Genomic DNA, 7,887 nt, shown 5'->3' on the forward strand with positions numbered 1-7,887 from the left:
AGATGGAGTCCAGTACCAGGTGATCTGATCACATGGCCCTGTAATGTCATAGCAGCCATGACTCAGAAGCTGTTTAGTGTCCTTAGGAAGGCCTCCCAGTAGGAGATTAGCCTCTCCTAAGACCTTTTGTTTTCTCTAATGGTCCTTCTCAGCCAGCCATCTAGACTGAGTACATACTGCCTACTGGGCACTCTCCAACTGTAAACATATTTGTAATACAGATACACAGTCAATATTCCTAACTTTAGATACAAAAATGATACATGCATACAAATAGGATAATCAGATTCAGTAAATCATACCCTTTTGAATGATCTCTCACATGACCTATCTTATATAAAATACATCATAGTTATGCTATAATCACATCATAATAATATTACTGTGAAGAAGATGGGGTGTTTCCCTGCTGTCTCCCACCATCCAGAGCCTTTCCTCCCTACAGCGAACAGCTCTGGCAGCGCTGAGCTGCTGAAACCTTTCCCCGCTCCCAGAGCCTGTCACTGCAGCATGTAACTAGCTACACGCTGCTGCTTGTGATGCGTAGCATAGATATAGAAATAAAGAATTGAAACTTTTTTTTTTTAATTCCAAGACTCAAAAAGAAAAACGAATTCTAGAAATGAGTCTCTTGCATATTTTCAACCACCAGAGGATCTCAAACATATAAAAAGGTTTCCAGTGAAATGATTTATGCTGTACCTGGCAAGAATGTATAAATTGTATACGTTTTAACATGTGATAAGTAAAGATTTTATTTCCCGTGCTTCATGTTATATTAATTTGATTTGGTGAAGCATCAGAGTCCATTGGTTATTTTAAAGGCATTTGAATGTGGACTTGCAAATGTTAAAAAATACAGGAGTCCACTTGATCACTAGAGCTGGTAGAGAAGGAAGCATTGAATGTATCCTCTTCCACTGTTATCTGTAATGCTGGGAGTAAAACAGAATGGAAAAGTCATCAGAGCACTGTTAGCCAAATACACAACAACCCTTATGATATTGAGCTAACCCTTTTTGCAGTGTGTTCAGTTATCCCTAGCCTCTGTTTGCCAGAAGCTGGGAATGGGCAACAGAGGATGGATCACTTGATGATTACCTGTTCTGTTCATTCCCTCTACGGCACTTGGCATTGGCCACTGTCAGAACACAGGATACTGGGCTAGATGGACCTTTGGTCTGACCCCACATCATAATATAACAATTCAAGGGGAAGAGTCTTCGCTAAAAGATAATGGCAACAAGGACCAAAATCCTGCATTCCTTTGTATGCAGAACGTCCCCCCAAATAGTTCTGAGACTGCAAGTGATGCAAGACACCAGCCTGGAACAGCTGGAGCTTTTCAGATAGAAGCAGCTACTCCATCACTGAAAGCAAATTCTTCAGTACCACATCTGCCTCTGTAGAAAATGCCACTGACTGAATTTTCTGAGAAGACCATCACTCTGCAGTCTAACATGAAACTGACAAGGAGGACAGTTTTGGGGTTAAGGCACTGCCATGTCACTTAGAGTATGTGTGTTCAGTTCCTGGCACCTCCACATCTTTCCTTTGTGACCTTGAGCAAGTCATATAAGGCAGGATCCAAAGCCAATTGATGAAAGTGACTTGAGTGCACTTGGGATCAGGCCTTGAATCTCTCTCTGCCACAGCTTCTGTCAAATGGGATTAATACGAATTCCCTGTCGCTAACATTTGTGAAGCACCGACATGCTGTGGTGGGAGGCCATATAAATGGATAAAATAAACAGATTTATTGCTATCGTTTTTCAGATAAAGTCACTGCATTTGTTCTCCACTTTAGATTGGGCAAAGGAAAGTTTGATAGTTGATGCCTAAAAAGCACATGGCTTGGAAATATAACAAATGAGAACATAAAGTATGAAGTGTTCCATAGGAGGATCCAGACACTAACTACTGTTAGAAGTTTGGGTGGAGCTTTGTAAATCCCTAACAACAAACAACTTTTATAGCCTTTCATTTTGCCAGAGCTTTACAATCACTAAGGGCATGTCTACACTTGCCATTTAAAGTGCAAAAAAACCCCAGTCACTCACTTCTCGTAACTTGTTCTTTGAGATGTGTTGTTCATGTCTATTCCAATCAGGTGTGTGCACAATGGCCGGAAGATTTTTCCCTTAGCAGCATCCATCGGGTTGGCCTGGGCTCCCTCTGGAGTCGTGCCTTCATGGCGGTCAATATAGAGCCCTGCCGACCCCCCACGCTTTCATTTCCTTGTTGCTGACCACTCCGACAGAGTGGTAGGAGGGTGGGTATTGGAATCGACATGAACACCACATCTCGAAGAACAACAGTTACAAGAAGTGAATAACCGTTTTTCCTTCTTCGACTGCTTGTTCATGTCCAGTCAGGTGACTCCCAAGCCAAGTTCAAGAGGTGCGATCGGAGCTGTCCATTGACTGGAATACTGCTCTTCCAAAGGCTGCATCGTCTCTGGCCAACTGGGTAGTCGCATAATGTGCAGCAAAAGTGTGTATGGAGACCACGTTACTGCTCTGCAGATTTCCTGGGTGAGAACCTGAGTCAGGAATGCTGTCAATGAAGCCTGCGCCCTGGTAGAGAGCGCAGTGATCGGCAGTGCGGGAACATCTGCCAGGTTGTAGAACTCACGGACACAGGACATGATCCATTATGAGATGCGTTGGGATGAAACCAGCTGACCTTTCATCCTGTCCACCACTACCACAAACAGCTGAACTTACTTTCTGAACCGGTTTCATTCTCTCAATATAAAAGGCCAGAGCCCTGTGGACATCCAGAGAGTGGAGTCTCTGCTCCCTGCCACTGGAATTGAGGTTTAGGGTAGAAAACAGTGAGAAAGATGTCCTGGTTGATGTGAAACTGTGAGAAGACCTTTGAGAGGAAAGCAGCCTGAGGTCTGAGTGAACCTTGTCCTTATAGGACACTGTGTAGGGTCTGATGTCAAGGCCCTGAGCTCAGACACCCTCCTGGCTGAGGTTATTGCTATCAAGAACGCGACCTTGTAAGAGAGGTAGAGCAGGGATTATGTTACTAAAGGCTCAAAGGGGGGCCCCATGAGCTTTGAAAGGACCAAGCTGAGGTCCCAGACAAGGACTGGCTGATGGACATGAGGGTATAACCTGTTGAGCCCCTTCAGGAATCGGCTGACCATGGGGTTAGCAAATACTGAGTGGCCCTGCATACTTGGGTGGAAGGCCGAGATGGTGGCTAGCTGCACACGTATAGAAGATGATGAGAGACTCTCCTGCTTCAGATGGAGGAGGTAATCCAGAATGTGCGGCACTGAAGCCAGTGTCGGAGGCAAATGGCGCTGCGCCAACCAGACTGAGAATCTCTTCCACTTGGCAAGGTACATGGCTCTTGTAGAGGGTTTCCTACTATCAAGGGGGACCTGTCTGACGTGGTCTGAACAGGAAAGCTCCAATTGATTTAACCATGGAGCTTCCACGCCGTAAGATGGAGCGACTGGAGGTTTGGGTGTTGGAGACATCCGTGATCTTGTGTGAGAAGGTCCGGGGACAGCAGCAAGGTAATCAGGGTTCCCAAGGATAAGTCTAGGAGCGAAGTGTACCAGTGCTGATGGGGCTAGGCTGGTGCTATCAGTATGACCTGTTCTCAATCTCTGTCGCTCTTGAGCAGCACCTTGTGAACAAGCAGTATGGGTGGAAAGGCATATAGAAGAGAACGTCCCCAGTGGAGGAAGAACACATCCGTGCTGGAGCCTGGGCTGTGTGAAAGGAGCAGAACTGCTGGCACTTCCTGTTGCACCACGTGGCAAAGAGGTCTATCAGGGGAAACCTCTACCTCTGGAAGATTGAAATTGCGACTTCCGGGCAAAGGGACCACTCGTGGCTGTGGAACAACCTGCTGAGGTGTTCTGCCAGCTCGTTCTGAACCCTGGGGAGGTACGACGCCTGCAGATGAATTGGATGTTCTACACAGAAGTCCCACAGCATGAGGGCTTCATGGCACAGGGGAGAGGAGTGTGCACCCCACCATTTGTTGATATAGAACATTGCTGTCGTATTGTCCATCATGACCGATACACATTGTCCAATTAGGTAAGAACAGAACGTTTGACATGCTAGGTGCACCATTCTCAGCTCTCTGACACTGATAATGGAGACCCAGATCTGCTTGCAACCAGAGGCCTTGAGTTCTGCGGTCTCCCAAATGAGCTCCCCAGCCCAAGTCTGATGTGTCCATCACCAACGACATAGATGGCTGTGGGGCAGAAAAGGGACCCCTGAGCACACCTGCTGAGCATCAATCCACCACCAGAGCGAGTCAAGGACCGGGCGAGGCAGGGTCACAATCCTGTCCAAGCTGCCCCGGGCCGGGCAATACACTGACGTTAGCCACGACTGGAGCAGTTAAAGCCTGAGTCTGTGCTTCAGCATGCACTTCCCCCAGGCCACACAGTTTTTAAACCTCGGGAATCACGGCACATCACGGCTCCAGGGAGACGGGATAGGGGGGAACTCCAACAACTCTATACTAAGAACTCTAATACTTAGAAGACAGTAAGGTAACTATATACAATGAGTACAGAACACTCTTGCTAAGCAAGGGCTAATGGACGTTCCAGCAACTGTCACTGGCAGTAAGAAGGAACTGAAAGGGCGGCTGGGCTCTATATTGAGCACCATGAAGGCGCGACTCCAGAGGGTGCCCAGGCCAGCCGGATGGATTCTGCTAGGAGAAAAATCTTCTGTCCATTGTTCACATGTGTGCACACACACCTGATTGGAATGGACATGAACAAGCACTCAAAGAGGAATGTCCTTTTTTGGTGCTAAAACCGTGGGAGCTTCTACATTTGTTAATGACTTTTTGTGGTGAAACTCAGAAGTTTCACCGCAAAAAGAAAACCACCTTCACGAGAGGCGTACAGCTCTTTCCACTGTTCTTTTTGCACTGATGTGAAAGTGAAGACACGGTTTTCTTGTGTAAACATCTTTTGGTCTCCAGAGGATATCCCACAGTTCCAAAAGTGACCACTCTGGCCAGCACCTCTGCTGCTCTGACAGGTAAACGGACATCTGCCCCACCCTCTGTAAAGGCCCAGGAAGTTTGAAACTCCCTTTCCTGTGGCAAGTGCTCATCTGCCCAGCTGACCACGGCTGCGCCACATAGCAAATGATCCCCATCTCGGAGCAATGCTGAGCTCCTGGACCTGATCAGTTTTTGGGAAAAGGAGGCTGTGCAGTGCCAGCTGCATTCCAGCCGTAGGAATTTCAATACCGATGAGCAGATTGCATGCAGCATGCAGGAGAAGGAGCATAACAGGGACACACTGCAGTGCAGAGCGAAGGTGAAGGAGCTGAGGAGCGTATTCCACAAGGTGAGGGAGGCAAACCATTGGTCTGGTGCTGCGCCCCAAAGCAGTCATTTTTACAGTGAGTTGGATGCATTCCTAAGTGGTGACCCCACCTCCACTGCAAAGAGCCCAGTGAATACTTCTGCATGTCTGGAGTCAATGCAAAGTGGCCCTAGGTAGGAGGAGATGATCATGGATGAAGAGGAGGCGGCTGAGGAAGCTGTGGAGCCCATTGCCGCGTGCACTCAGGACCCCTTCTGCGCTCTGGAGGTGTCTAGTCAGTGTGAGCGGCCACAGTCTGCTGAGGCAGAGGCAGAAGAACAGAGCTCTGGTAAGTTGCTTTGCTTTGACAATGCATAAAGCAAGTTGTGGGCACAGAAAAGTACTAAGATGGCTGTGTTTGTGTGCCGGGTGCTCTCCCTTCATTCTAGCCCTTTTCTGAATGGGTGTATGTAAGAAACCCTATAACTCTGCGTTCCCTCACCATTGCTGGGTTCTTGTGCACCATGGGTTTGACTTTTGTCACCAAGGCAGTGATTTCTTACCAGTAGTGTATTATATACAGGAATCACTATGTATGTTGCATGTTTCAGAGCAATGTGTTGCTTTTGTCTCCCTGGAAATGACTGTGGAAGACCCACCCCTGCTATAGCAGACTGTCTGCGATGCATAAGAAAGCAGTCAAGGTGCACTAGGCGGACATGTTGCATGAGGTGATTCAGCACTCCCAAGCAGAGACACGTGATAAAAATAAATGGAGAGAAACCATGACAAAGCAGAAAGGGGGAGAGAACCGAGACCGAAAAGAGAATAATGCTTTCCAGGGGACGCCACAGAGAGGCTAATCAACGTTCTGGAGCGTCAGACAGATCTGTTGCATTCTCTCATTACACTGCAGAGTGACCTGATTCGTGCCTGCCCCCCATTGCAGCAAATGGGAAAGAATTCTGCACGCACTCCCCAAACTCCCACTGCACATTCTTATAGGCTCGCTGCAAATTTTTCCATACAATCCACACCTCCAGACAGCTCAACAAACGACAGCTGGAGTTATACACAGCTGTGAGGTATATGGGCACCCCACCCTGTTCCCTACCATCACTCGGGACTGATATATATGCATGTGGAGTTTCTCTGTTTTTAAAATAAAAGCACAAATTTTTCAAAAAGAAGCAAGCTTTATTTGTGTGTTCAAATTTCTGTACCTGTTATCACAGCTACAAGTCAACTAGCACTTCATCTTCACTGAAATTACATAGAGAACTGCCATGCAGCACAGCACATGCTGTTAACACTTCCTTTCCCAAACACAACAGCAAAGTTTAACGATTTTCATTTTCCAACTTTTCCCCCCAAGGCATCCTGGATCCTAACTGCCACATGTTGAGCCCCTCTAATAGGCCTGGTATCTGGCTGCTGAAACTCGGCCTCCAGGCTCCTTTCATGTGTGAGTAAACCTTTCACCCTTCCCCTCACAAATGTTATGTAAAGTACAGCACACCACAATAACCATGGGAATATTTTCCCCACTCATTTCCAGTCTAGTGTACAAACATCTCCAGCGCGCTTTAAAACAGTCAAATGCACATTCGACAGCCATTCTGCACTACTCAGCCCTGTTGTTGAAACATCCCTTACTGGCAACTGGGTTTCCGGTGTATGGCTTCATGAGTCATGGCATCAATGGGTAAGCTGGGTCTCCCAGGATCAAAATGGGCATTTCCATGTCCCCAGTGGAGAGCTGCTGGTCTGGAAAGAAAGTCCCCGCTTGCAGCTTCTGCACAGGCCAGTGTTTTTAAAGAAACATGCGTCATGCACCTTTCCGGACCATCCAGCATTAATATCAGTGAAACACCCACAGCGATCCACTAGTGCCTGCAAAACCATGGAGAAGTACCCCTTACGATTTATATACTCAGTGCCAAGGTGGGCCAGGACAACAATAGGGATGTGCGTTCCATCTATTGCCCCATCACAGTTAGGGAAGCCCATTTTTGCAAAGCCACCCAAAATGTCATGCACATTACCAAGAGTCACGGTCTTGCGCAGTAGGATGCGATTAATGGCCTTGCACATTTGAGTTACCATGGCACCAACAGTCGATCTCCCCACTCCAAACTGGTTCGCCAGCTTCCACAATGCGATTGCCACAAGCTTCTCTACAGTGAGTGGGGCTCACAGTCTGGTGTCCTTGCGACACAGGGCTGGGGAAAGCTCAGCAGCCAGTTCCATGAAGGTGACTCTCTGCATTCGAAAGTTTTGAAGCCACTGGTCGTCATCCCAGACATACATAACGATACGATCCCACCATCTGAGCTGGTTTCCCTAGCCCCAAAACGCCGTTCCACAGTGCTCAGCTCCTCAGTTAATGCCAAAAGCGATCTCATGTTACTTATTTCCATTTGAGGCAGCTCATCAGACATCTGACTGCAGCTCTCTTTGCAAGTTTAAAAACAGCTGCACTGCCATGCGCGATGTGCAAGTGATAGCTATCAAAGTAGTGGGCAGCAGTGCAGGATCCATTCCTGCATGTAGATGTGGCGGGGAAAGAAGCCAGACAG

The 7,887-nt window shown here is 47.5% G+C and overlaps 1 protein-coding gene across 1 annotated transcript in view; it reads right to left on the reverse strand.

Annotated features, from left to right (window-relative positions):
• Positions 1 to 406: 406 nt before the first annotated feature.
• Positions 407 to 7,887, reverse strand: part of IL22RA2 (interleukin 22 receptor subunit alpha 2) — a 15,377-nt gene continuing 7,896 nt past the window's right edge. The window contains exon 6 of the mRNA XM_032770024.2: positions 407 to 935. The gene's annotated coding sequence lies outside the window, so the exon portion shown is untranslated. The remainder of the gene's footprint in view (positions 936 to 7,887) is intronic.

The sequence above is a fragment of the Chelonoidis abingdonii genome, chromosome 3 (genome assembly GCF_003597395.2).
Source record: "Chelonoidis abingdonii isolate Lonesome George chromosome 3, CheloAbing_2.0, whole genome shotgun sequence".
Classification (NCBI taxonomy): Eukaryota; Metazoa; Chordata; order Testudines; family Testudinidae; genus Chelonoidis; species Chelonoidis abingdonii.